This window comes from Acipenser ruthenus, chromosome 17 (genome assembly GCF_902713425.1).
Source record: "Acipenser ruthenus chromosome 17, fAciRut3.2 maternal haplotype, whole genome shotgun sequence".
NCBI classification, from domain to species: domain Eukaryota; kingdom Metazoa; phylum Chordata; class Actinopteri; order Acipenseriformes; family Acipenseridae; genus Acipenser; species Acipenser ruthenus.
The window spans coordinates 18371620-18385034 of record NC_081205.1 but is presented as its reverse complement, the minus strand read 5'-3'; the positions used below and the strand labels follow the sequence as shown (position 1 = coordinate 18385034).

General features: G+C 48.1%; 1 pseudogene; it reads left to right on the top strand.

The window, feature by feature from the left end:
• The first annotated feature begins 418 nt into the window (after positions 1-418).
• LOC117423653 (uncharacterized) lies at positions 419-12764 on the top strand (annotated as a pseudogene).
• Positions 12765-13415: the final 651 nt, after the last annotated feature.

Below are 13415 nucleotides of genomic sequence, written 5' to 3'. Positions count from 1 at the left end.
ACGCACTTTGCGTAGCGTCCTCTCCGGTGCTGCGGTACCGCGGCGCATGCATAGCCTGATTCTCTCTTGGATGCGCAAGTGCGCAACGCAGGCTGTGTATTATCCAACGCCAGCGTAGGAGTATAGCGTAACACAGTACTTGGTGTGTCCCCCAGTATGCAGTGTACGCAGAGCGATATTCACAGCGCACATAGTGCGAAGGTGCTCGTTACTCCTTCCTAGTCAAAGTTACGCACAGCGCACAGGGTACGCAGTCTACGCACCCACTGCGCAAGGCGTTTGTAACGTTTGAGGCAAGCAGTGCTGTGCACGTTGCTCTCGCTGCATAGGCACTGTGCTACTAGTGCATACCTCGTGGTGCCGCACAGTAAACAGTGCAGGCGTAGTCTGTTGCGCACTAGTCCCCATATATGACACCATGGCCCTCGAGAGGGATGTGGCTTGTAGCATCTGTGAGGCCTTTCAGCCTAGGATGAAAGAGGCTCGTCTGGAGAGAACCAGAAAGGAGAGCTCCTGGTCCTACGCGGCGGGGTCGTCAGGGGCCTTAGGTTCCCCTGACGCTGTGCCCCTGGACTCCCCGCCTAGCATTCCGAATGCGCAGCGTAACCGCTCCCTGTCTCCGGCTGCGAAGTGGGTGAAGTGTTCGAAGCAGGCGAGGGACATTATGGACCTGAAGGCCCAGATGACCCAGGTCCTGGAGCTACTATCAAAGCAGGCCCCGCTGCAGCCTCAGGCACCATATCCCCCCTCCCCGCAGAGAGTGCAAGGGGGGTGGGAAGGGTCGCCTCAGCTGGCACAGCGGTCTCCTGTGATGCAGCTTTGTTCTCTGACATGCAGGTGGGGGACACCCTTACAGAGGAGGAACCCGGCTCTGAGTGTGTGTCAGAAGCCAATTCCACCCCGTTGCCAAGCTCGGTCTCGGCTCTCATGGAACGTGCTGCAGCGTTCCTGCAGGTTCCCTGGACACCGGCGGCACAGACACGCTGTTCCGTGTTAAGGACGCAGGTGCTGGCTCCCCGCCCGCAGTGTTTCCCAGCCTTCCCAGACTTTGTGGAGGAAGTACGCTCCTCCTGGGATAGACCAGCTTCAGCTCCTAGCATCACCAAGCAGGCTACACCACTCTCCTCCTTGGAGGGCGCAGGTAAGCTTGGCCTGGCGGGGTTTCCCCCGGTAAACTCCACCATCGCGGTCCTGGTGAGGGCCCCGCCAGTGGGGGGGCTCGCTAGAGACCCGATGTGTCCTAACCCTCAGTGCAGGGTGACAGAGACACATTTAAAGTGAGCGTACACAGCAGAGGCACAGGCAACCCGCTTGGCTAGCACAGCGAGTGTGCTGACCGCGTATTTGGATGGAGTGTTGCGCGAGGCCCCGCTCCCGGAGCCGGTGGCCTCAGAGCTGCGTCTACTGTCCGATACACTGCTGCAGATCTCCGGTCTGCAGGGGCAAGCCCTGGGCCGAAGCCTGGCGGGCTTAATTGTGGCGCATAGACAGCTGTGGCTGTCACAAGCCAGGGTCCCTGACGCAGATAAAGCTGCGCTGCTGGCTGCGCCCATATCCTCGGGACATATGTTTGGGCCAGCTGTGGAAGAGATTCTGCAGAAATCTCTTCGGGAACGGGAGGCTTCCCGTCAGGTGGCTGCACTGCTCTCTCCCCGTGCTCCGGCGTGGGGTAGGTCGGGCCGTTGGCGGGCTCCCCAGACTCGAACTGTCACCAGAACAGTTCCAGTCCCCACAGCTCCGCGGGGTGACCTAAGGCATCGCCTTCAAGGTAACCGAGCCCAACCGGCAGGTAGAGGGAATGTCGTGGTCGATCCACATACCAGCGTCTCAGGGGTCGTCTTCAGGGCCAGCACCCTACGCGCTCACCCCAAACTGCTCAGCCCCAGCCTCAGCAGCCCCAGCAGGGCCCCTGAAGGCTGGCGGCCTCAGACCCCCTTTTTGGCACAAAAGCTGCAGTACTGGCGCGCTTGCACCACAGATGCCTGGGTGCTCGCTACCGTGCAAACTGGCTATGCGCTTCAGTTTCGCTCGGGACCCTTCCCTTTCGAGGTGTCATAAGCACTTTCGTGACAGACCCCTTGCAGGCCTTGATACTTCAGGAAGAAGTGGCTGCCTTGCTGCGCAAGCAAGCCATTCGTCGAGTAGACCCCTTCTCCCAGGAGGAGGGGTACTACTCAAGATACCTTCTGGTACCCAAAAGAGATGGAGGGGTTCGCCCCATCTTAGATCTGAGGCTCCTGAACGGGTTTCTGAAAGAAAGGAGGTTCTGAATGCTGACACACCGTCACATCCTCCAGTCTGTCCGGCTGGGCAACTGGTTCACAACTGTGGACTTACAGGACGCATACTGGCTCCCCTGTGGCTGCATATGCTGCCGTTCCTTCTCCCTCGCGACGGCTCTGGTATACATTATCCCATACATAATGTTGGTGGTCGTCTTCGACTTGAAAGGGAACGTTAGGTTACCTACCGTAACCCTGGTTCCCTGAAAGAGAAGATGACCACCAACCATGAGGTCGCTCCGGTCGCCCTCACGGGTTCGGCGGAAAAAGAGGGAGATCTTCCAGTGAGTGAAGGTTTTATACGCTCAGTAGGCGGGACCGAGTACGTCATCACAGGAAGGGGCCTTCGGCAGCTCTGATATAGAGAGCTCAGTATTACCTACCTCAAGGGCAGGGAATATCCCATACATAATGTTGGTGGTCGTCTTCTCTTTCAGGGAACCAGGGTTACGGTTGGTAACCTAACGTTTTGCAAACTGCCAAGTGACTGGCAGCTGCAGACTCGCGTTTCGGTAGTACTGTCGATGGATTTGGTTTTTCTTTTTGCAACAGCTACCGACACCAACCAGGTAACATTAATAATGCTGGTGATGTCATCAAAAAGAGGTAGATTTTCGTTCTTGAACGACTGTATACCCATTCATAAAGTGCTTTGCGACAGTCGCCCATTTGCTCAGATCATTTTATGAAATTAGTTTTATAACGGCAGTCGGCAAGTACTTTAATGAATAGGGCCCTCAATGACAAAAGTTTCAACTAGAAATATTTTTCACTGTCTTCCAAGACAAAGATTTCTATCAAAACGTTTGTCTTTTTTTTTTTTTTTTGTATTTTTAAATTAGTAGACAAAGGTACCTAAAACCAGAGTACCAGTCCGGATCTCTCTTCCTACGCTATTTACAGTTTTAACTCTTTCACTATCTAGTGTACTGAAATTGTTACTTTTAAACAGAGCTGCTTAAAAACTTGTATTCCAATAGTTGTAATGTAACAATCAAGTGCAGTTCTTTTTTTAGTGGTGATCAGCCTTTGTTCACAAAGTCGAGTGAACCATGTTTAGTTTAATTTATTTAGAAAACAAACACAAATTAAAGCTATGATTCTGGTGAATTTTACTCCATGTATTATATTTTCCAGTTGATTTCACCCTAATGATAATTGTGCATTCCATGCTAATACTCAAAAGGGAGTCTCATTAGCATGGATTTTAATATATTATAGTTGTGTGGCAAACCCATTGTTCTCATCATTATGCTAAATAACAATCGAGGGTTGATTAATTTGTTTTCTGCAAGAGGCAATACTAATTATCGCTTGTTAAAAAAGACAACCGCTTTCATCATTACCCAAATTATCAACTACTAATAATGTGTCTAATTGTACTGAAAAACTACACACAATTCTTGTAGTGTTTTGGATACTAGTGACGTTTGTTATATTGCCACCCATCCTGACACAGCCCCTTGTGGTATAATGATGTAAAACTGTACAAAATATATTTTGTGGCCCTGCATGTAAATATGTAGCAGATAAAGGTATTGTTATGGGTTGTAAAAGTATGGTTTATTGTTATAATTTAAATGTATTGTTTGGTGTTTGTCACCCCTACCCTTGGTGGGTCGACTATACAGGGAAGCTCAGGTAAGTATATGGTAGTATAATATTAACCTTATTTTCTCTCTTTTTTTTTCTTTGCACAAGTCATTTTTAGATTCCGTTGGACCACCCCAGATCACAACAGAGGTATAGGAACCACAAGAACAATAAATAGGTATTTCAACGATTTTATTACACATACAAGACATAAATTATGCCATCCAAATATAACATTATTGCATAACAATATAAACCTCCCCTAAGAGCTCTAACCTCTACGGCTCTGTTGTTTGCTATACATGAAAGTGTGAATTACCACCCAAGTCCAATCTCTGCTTGATTCTTGATAATGGTTGCAAATATTTTCCTGCCAATCATGTGGTAACATTTGCTTTTCTTATTATCTCAAGTTCAAGTACTAGTGATATGTAGCAATACACATTTGTAAATGGGCTGTCCCACACATAACTGATCCATCTGTAATACAAAACAGCCTGACAAGTGTTCTTAGAATAACTGTATCTCCGTGTAGCAGTTTCAGTCCAAATCATTCAGGAATGGTGATGTATCTATCCAGAACAATTCAAGCACAGATACTTCATGCTGAACCAGTGCTGTCTTGGCTGGCCATGTTCCGCTACACCCTATTAGTAGTAATATAGCAGGTGTTTCCAATTTCCAACCCTGTCATTTATCCATAGAATCCTGGTGTGATGTGGACCAGACTTTGACTGAATAGTCTGGAATCAGCTATTAAACATAGTCTCATATTTTTATATTCTGTAATCAGATTATAAATTATTAGTATTTAAAGTACATGGTTCTAACAAAATAATTCCAGTAAATCTTACCTTATATGTATTGCCATCATTTCTTAGATCTCACATTTTCTGATATGAAATATGCTTACATTATGGTAAAGATGGATTTGATTTGTAATGTTAATTCATTTGAAGCTGTTATTGAAGAAAATGTATTACCCACTCCTTGCAGATATTTCAATGCTGCACTTCCGGTTAGCTTTCGAGTCATAGGAAAAGCAGTAACTGGAACTCAAAGATGAGCCAATAGGTGAAGATATAGTTTTGTTTTTTTGTTTTTTCTAGAGAAATCGATATTAAAAACTCAACACCCAGCAGCAACTCACGTCTGTTGACTATGTTCCTTGAACATGAAGTGCTGCATGGAAAAGAGTGCAAAAGATGTTAGCCAATTATTTTGTTAACAAATGATATCAACAAATACCATTAAAAATCAAATATATATATTTAACATAATGTGTGCATCTTTCAGATAGGAAAATGTGAGACCTATGAAGTGATACACTCTAGGTAAGATTTACTCGAATTACTGACCACATTCAAATACAGCAGGACAGTACTGTTTTTTCAAAATCACACAGAAGCAGGCACATTAGAGTTGATTTAGTGTATCTTCCCTAATTGTAAAACTCAAGACTGTATTGAGACACATTTCTTTTTATTTTTTTATTTTATTTTATTTTTTTTAATTAGTCGTCGCCAATTATTTTACCCCGGTTTTCACCCCAATTTAGCATGCCCAATTATTATCTGTATCCTCGGCTCTCCGCTCGCAACCCCCCCCCGCCGACTCGGGAAACGGAGGCTGGAACATGCTCCTGCCAAGCCGTCATTTTTCGCACTGCAGATCCACAGCAATGCCACCAGACCTATAGTGCCGGAGGACAACACAGATCTGGCGGCTCCACTGCAGAACCACAGGCGCCCTATCGGCCACAGGGGTCGCTGATACGCTGTGAGCCGTGGATTCCCCTGCCGACCTAAGCCCTGCCTACCCGGGCAGCGCTCAGCCAATTGTGCGCCGCCCCCCAGGAACTCCCGGTCACGGTCGGCTGCGACATAGCCTGGATTCGAACCTGCGATCTCCAGGCTATAGGACACATCCTGCTCTCTGCGCGGAGCGCCTTTACTGGATGCGCCACTCGGGATCCCCTGAGACACATTTCTATGTACAGTATTGAACATTCGTGGCTGATGAACCAAATGCAGTTCAGAGTGACATCAATTTAGTCTCAGGCCCAAATCAGATAATTGTATACGTCCCCAGCATAATGATATGAAATGAATTGCTCAATCAATTCAGATCATCCCGTATCACTGCTTCCAACTCTTCTTGTTTTTCTAGTCCGTTCTAAATGATCAGCTTACAGACAAGATTCACTGTCCTTGCAATTACAAAGATGGTACATAATAAGCGGTCTATGAGAGTCCCTGGGGAATGGCTTTATCCAGTTGCAGTAAGGTGGAATCATGGCCTTGTGAGAATACAATCTGACTTCTTTGTGTCAAATAAGATTTAAATTAAGCAATTGCCCTGGAACCTAACCCCGCAGATGCATGTTTCCAAAGAAAAATGGGGCAATCAACCATGTCGTTGGACTGAATATCTCCCCTATAAGGATACATTGAATGACTACTTCTCATTGCTCTAATACATACTTATTTACAGGGCTTAAATTCTCATTGAATATTTCCCAGAGCACACCACCACGAATCCACCCCCCACAAAGCACCTCTCATAAAAAAGACAGGATAATTTAAAGCAATTACATATATTTTATTTTAAACAAAACCAATTTGTTTGACAGGTTTTATAAGCATTTCTTACACAGTTTGCTTTTCTGTTTACGTAGCCAACTAGGAAATTACATAAAAGTACAGTTAATTAAAACTTCGAACTTCAAATAAGTAAAACTCTAAAAGACAAATGTAGGAGTTCCCTAGTGGCGCATCCAGTAAATGTGCTCCGCGTGGAGTGCAGGATGCGCCCTATAGCCTGGAGATCGCAGGTTCGAATCCAGGCTATGTCATTGCCGACCATGACCGGGGGTTCCTAGGGGGCAGCACACAATTGGCCAAGCGCTGCCCGGGTAGGGAGGGCTTAGGTCGGCAGGGCAATCCATGGTTCACTGCACACTAGCAACCCCTGTGGCTGATTGGCTCCACTGCAGACCTGCCGGCGCCCTTTCAGATCTGTGTTCTTCTCCGTTACTATAGATCTGGTGGCTTCACTGTGGATCTGCAGTGCGATAAATGATGTATTGGCAGGAACACGTTTTGGAGGATGTGTGTTTCAGTCTCCGTTTTCTGGGTCGCCGGGGGGTTGCAGCGGTGAACCAGGATAAAAATAATAATTGGACATTCCAAATTAGGGAGAAAACCATTGGCAACGACTAAATAAAAAAAAAAAAAAAAAAACACAAATGCGTGAATTAACCTTATTCACAAGTTTCAACTTCCACAGAGAAGGTCTCCGATTCCCGACACTTTAAGTAAATTGCATTGCTATAAAAAGACAGGGTTTACATTCTCAGTTTTAGATTCACAAATTACTATAAAAGAAAAACTAGTGCTGACAGTGTTCAAAATCGTTTCTGAGTACTTCAATTTGTTATATTGTTTCAAGCTAGTTGAGCTCATTCTCAGGCAACTAAACTGATATCTTGTTTCGGGTCTGCCGATAGACTTATTTCAATCACGGAAACAAAGCAAATACATTGTGTCAAGTTTACACTGCAGTTAACTCGTTTACAGTTGCACATGATATACACACACACACACAGCACAAGCAACAACCAGGGAAAAAACATTTTATGCTGCTCTCCATATACTGCAGAACATATTTTCACTTGTAATAATTGCCATGAAAATAAATTGCTACAGTCCTCATGAAAGTAAATGTTAATAATTATTTCTAGTAAAGTTGTATTTTGTATTGTTTTCACTACAGAACAGCCAAGGAGGCTGAAGTCAAGGTGTGGAAAAATTTACCGGAGCCCAGCTCCGGACATCTCCGTCTGAATTTAATCCCTGCATATTTAAGAGTGATTTTAATATATTTTGATTCTCCTTTACTGTCTCTGTCATCATCATCCTGAAAGTCATGAGGTTAAGATGCACTGACTGATAAAGCACACTCCTTGGCAGAGCTGCTATAATGATTCATCTAGAGAATCAAACAAATAAAATGTTTACTTTAATATGCCAAAAACAAATCATACCCATTTTAAAATACTGTAGTACACACATTAGTACGTAGATTAGATGCAATTAAAATGCAAATTTAATACACAGAATGCTCTATGAAGTACTGAACACTTCATCAGGATTAAGTAAATTGAATCCACATTATCTTAACCTATGTCTAATTTCTTGAAATATTTAAAGAGATCTCATAATACTTGTTAGACATATGCAAATGTTTCAGGATATCTTGAAGTTTATTTGACCTGTCAGAAATGATGTTTTGCAGGCGGTAATGGTGCATGGCTGCCTTTTATTCTCAATACAACAACAGTTAATTGCAGTCTTTGTGAGCTGCAATTAAGATGTGAGCGCGCCTGTCTTCACTGGCCCTACATTCCCTGAGCACAGTCTGACCCTAACTGGTTCTTGATGGTGTCGTCTCTGGGGACTGAATCAACAGATTAAAAGTAGGAGAGATTTCATCTTGAAGCTAGCCACAGCGCTTCGGCAGAAACATTTCGATCAGAAAACTGCAAAGCAGCAGGCTGCTGCAGCTCAGCCTGGATTCAGTGCTACACAGAGTGACACACACGCAGGAGAAAACATATGTTACTTTCATTTTAAATTAAAAACGACTTTAGTTTTTACAGTTTTGTATGTACTTAGACCTGTTTACACACTAGTTTCTTTTGAAATGTTTATAACCCTTTTATGTTTAATTGTTCATTTAAATATGGCGTTTGGCTGAGCAGATGTTTGATATGATGTGCTTGAATAAAACCTTTGAGTTGTATCCAATAGTTTGTGTTTCATTTTAATATTGATATTGTTTAAAATGTAACCGTCATAATGACTGCAGGTGGTGGTTTTAGGTATGAGTATAACCGCAGCGGTTCTAGTGGTAAAGGTACACTGGTGCTCTCGTGTGATGATGAACTGATCCATTTTTAGAATTGCATAATCCCTACAGAAATCTGAAGCAAACTTGCACAATTGTGTGGTAATTGTTTTTTAATATAATTACAGTTCCCTTTCAAGTCGAAAATAACCATCAAGGTATGGGATATTGCCGTCAGGCAGTAGCAATTGGCTGAGCTTTATAGGAAAGCTGCCGATAGGCCTCTGCGAGACTCTCTTCCTCTTTTGTCTTCAGCATTGGTAGTGGTAGGTCATTAGAGCTTGTCGACTGACTGTACTCATTAAGCTTAGGCTTGAGAAGCTGGTTTTTGCCCTTTCTCCGAGTTTATTTCAGTTGTACTCATTATTATTTTGTATTTTGATTTATATAATTGTGTATATAAATTTATATTACATTATATATTCCTTTGCTTCGGCATCGCGTTTCTTTGTTACTCTTGTGGTCTTCGTCTTTCCTTTTACTATAAGTATTTAATAATTGTTATTGTGTGTTTTTTTATTTTTTATTATATTATATATCTGTATATATATATATATATATATATATATATATATTTGTTTGTTTACGACGCGCGTTGCGTTGGCCTTGGCCACGCGCACATTGCAGCATCGGTCTTGCCTCTGGCTAGACCGCGTGTGTGTGGAGCCTGCTCTGCAGCCTCTATATTAATCCACTGCGGTGTGTTCCATCCCTACCGCGTGGTAGCTGTACGGCCTGCCCTTACAGTCACTAAGCACTATATAGTGTTGCTGCAGCGTCCCACAAAAAAAAAATCCCTTTTTTCGCCATTTGGAAGACGACCACCAAACACATACTCCCTTAAGCACCTAGGTAAGTATTAATCAGCATCAGACACTGTACCAGCACTAGCGACTCTGCTCTGTGGGTCAGCTGACGCTTAGGCGTCTCGTGCTAGCGTCTCAATGCTTGGTACTCGCACTCCGCGTGGTGTCAGCGCCTCGGCACTTGGTGCAGCGTTTCCGCGCTTGGGACTCGGTGCTCGACGCTTCGGTGCTCGATGCGCGCACCTCGACGCTAGGCGCGTCGCTGCTCGACGCACGCACCTTCGACGATCGACGCTTCGGTGCTCGACGCTTCGTGCGCTACGCTTCGTGCGCGACGCTTCGGTGCTCGACGCTCGGCGCGTCGCTGCTCGACGCTTAGGCGCTCGACGCTCGGTGCTCGACGCTTCGGTACTCGGCACTTCGGTGCTCGACGCTTCGGTACTCGGCGCTTCGGTGCTCGGCGCTTCGGTGCTCGGCGCTTCGGTGCTCGACGCTCGGCGCTTCGGTGCTCGACGCTCGGCGCTTCGACGCTCGGCGCTTCGACGCTCGGTGCTTCGACACTCGGCACTTCTATGCTTGCCGCGTGACGCTCGGTGTTCGGCGCTCGGCGCTTGACACTCGGTGCTCGGCGCTTCAACGCTCGGTGCTCGACGCTTGGTCTTCGACTCTCGGTGCTCGACGCACCTTCGGCGTTCGTTGAGCCACGCTCGACAGAGATGTCGGGCTTTCATCGCTGCATGACCTGTCAGGCAAAGCTGCCTGCCAACGATCCGCACGATGATTGTGTGACGTGTCTGGGGCCAGAGCACGCCGCATCCGCATTGGCAGATAGGGCTTTTTGTCATCTCTGTGCTGGCTTCCAGGCACGCACCCTCCGCCAAAGGGCGAAGAAAGCAGTGGGTGGGCACTCTCCTTCCTCGGGATCATCCCACACCATTTCTGCCCCGCCGTCATCTACGGCGACGCCGCCAGGGCGGCTACAGCTCTCCAGGAGCCCGTCCTCCCAGCTAACAGCTGGTCAGAGGTCCCCCACCAGATGCGCTTGGGAACGCAGCCCCTCCCCTCGTAGGGTACGCCCCCGTCGGGAGTCTAGGTCGCACTCCAGATCGCCTCGACGGAGAGCACGCTCTCGCTCCCCTCGTCGGGACAGGCGATACAGAGACAGGTCGGGGGTGGCGGAGCTAACCTCCAAAATGTCTCTGTTTATGGAGGTTATGATGGGACAGCAGTCCATCATCATGTCCCTAGCAAATGTGGTGCCCCCAGTCCCAGAACAACTGACTGGGCCCATTGCTAGCCAGCCAGTGGCCCCTCCACAACCTGCACCAGTCGTCGCCCTCCCAATGCAACCTCTAAAGGAATGGGATATCGATGCAGTTTCCAGAGACGCATCTGACATCCTAGAAGGGGAGAGTATAGAGGCTGAGGTAGCCTCCCAGCACTCTGAGCAGGACATCGAGCTCCAGGTGCTGGATGCCGATGACCCGACGTGGTCTGTGGTGGAGAGAGCAACCCGCCACTTGGACATCGAGTGGCCTATGCCGGAACTACCACGGCGATCCTTGTTCGAGTCGCCTTCAGTATTCCAAATACTTCCTGGTGCCCAAAAAGGACAGCGGGCTCCACCCTATTTTAGATCTGCGAGTACTGAACAAATACCTACGGGTGTTATCGTTCAGGATGCTTACGCACAGGCACATCATCCAGTCAGTCCGACACGGCGACTGTTTCACCACCGTGCACCTGACAGATGCGTACTTTCACGTTCCCATCTGCCCGGGTCACAGGAAGTATCTGCGTTTCGCATTTCAGAGCAGGGTATACGAGTTTTGTGTCCTTCCATTCGGCCTGTCACTAGCTCCTCGAACCTTTTCGAAATGTATGGATGCCATTCTAGCTCCCTTGCGGGCTCATGGCGTCCGACTGCTGAACTATCTGGACGACTGGCTCGTCTGCGCGCAGTCGAAGAAGCAGTTGGCACAGCACACAGTGATGGTTACAGACCATCTTCAGCGGCTAGGTCTGAAGGTCAATTCAGAAAAGAGCCGCCTCGTGCCGAGCCAACAGACCGAATTCTTGGGTCTTCATCTGGACTCAGTGTCCATGGAAGCAACCCTGTCGACACAAAGAGTTGCCTCGATGGAGCAGTGTCTCTCCCTATTCAGGTTGAGAGAAACAGTCAGCATGGAGCTGTGTCAGCGCATGCTGGGGTTGATGGCTGCCGCCTCCCAAGCCCTTCCCTTGGGCTTATTACACCAGAGACCTCTGCAGGCTTGGTTCAATGCCTTCGTGTTGCATCCGCGGAGAGACAAACACCGCAGGTTGACGGTATCCCGAACCTGCTGGGAAGCGCTGCGCTGGTGGAAAGTTCCATCGAATATCCGGCAGGGCGTACGCTTGGGTCCCATCTTCCGAAGGGAGGTTATCACGACCGACGCTTCCAACCAAGGTTGGGGAGCAGTCTGGAACGGCTCAGGGACCCGCGGAGTGTGGTCAGGACCCTGGAGGTCAGCCCACATCAATGCTCTGGAACTCAGGGCGGTGGACCTCGCCCTTCGGCACTTCTTGCCAGTGCTTGTAGGCAAGCACGTGTTACTGCAGTCAGTCAACACCACGGTTGTGGCGTATTTCAACCGCCAGGGCGGCCTACGGTCCCCTTGCCTTCACCGGATGGTAACATGGATGTTGCTATGGGCACAACCGTGTTTGATCTCTCTGCGTGCGGTTCATCTACCGGGCAGAGTCAATTATGCAGCGGATCTCCTATCCAGAGGAGGTCCTCTTGCGGGGGAATGGCGTCTCCACCCTCAGGTGGTAGAGTGCATTTGGGAATGGTTCGGCTTCGCGAGAGACCACGCACTGCCCCCTATGGTTCTCGGTGAGGGACCTCGACAGCCCCCTAGGAGTCGATGCACTGGCTCACGAATGGCCGCCAGGGCTCCTATATGCGTTTCCGCCGATTCCGATGATCCCCGCCTTCTTAGAGAAGGTCAGGGTAGAGCAAGCGACAGTGATCCCGATTGCTCCTCGGTGGCCTCGGAGGATATGGTTTCCGAGCCTGGTGCAGTTGCTGCACGGTCACCCAAGGGAGCTTCCCCTGCGAGCGGACCTATTGTCCCAGGCCCAAGGAGGGCTTTGGCACCCGAACCCCAAGCTCATGCAGCTATGGGCTTGGCCCCTGAACGGGAAAGCCTGTCAGCCTTAGGGCTCTCGACGGCGATGATTTCGACCATTCAGAGTGCTAGAGCGCCCTCTACTAGGTCGCAGTGCACGTACAAGTGGCAGTTGTTTCAAGATTGGTGTCTGGCGTAGGGCCATGACCCAATATCCTGCCCTATGGCAGTGATATTACAGTTTCTATAGAAACTGTTAGATGAAGGGAAATCTCCCTCTACTTTCTGGCATCGCAGTTCCTGAAGGGCGCAAGACGTTTGCGGCCTCCAAGGACGACCAGTTTGCCGTCGTGGAGCCTTGACGTGGTGCTAGAAGCCCTTACCAAGGCACCGTTCGAGCCTCTCCACAGCGTGGATATGAAGCTCATGTCTATAAATACTGCGTTTTTGCTGTCAGTGGTATCAGCCAAACGCGTGAGCGAGTTACATGCACTGTCAGTGCATTCATCATGTACTCGTTTCGCAGGAGACGGTTCTAAGGTCTCCATGCGCCCAAATCCAGCCTTTTTACCCAAGGTCATATCCCCGTTTCATATGAACCAATCAGTCGAGTTGATGGCGTTCCATCCTCCTCCTTTTTCTTCCCCAGAGGAAGAACGGTTACACATGCTCTGCCCCGTGCGGGCATTGAGGTGTTATATTGACCGTACAAC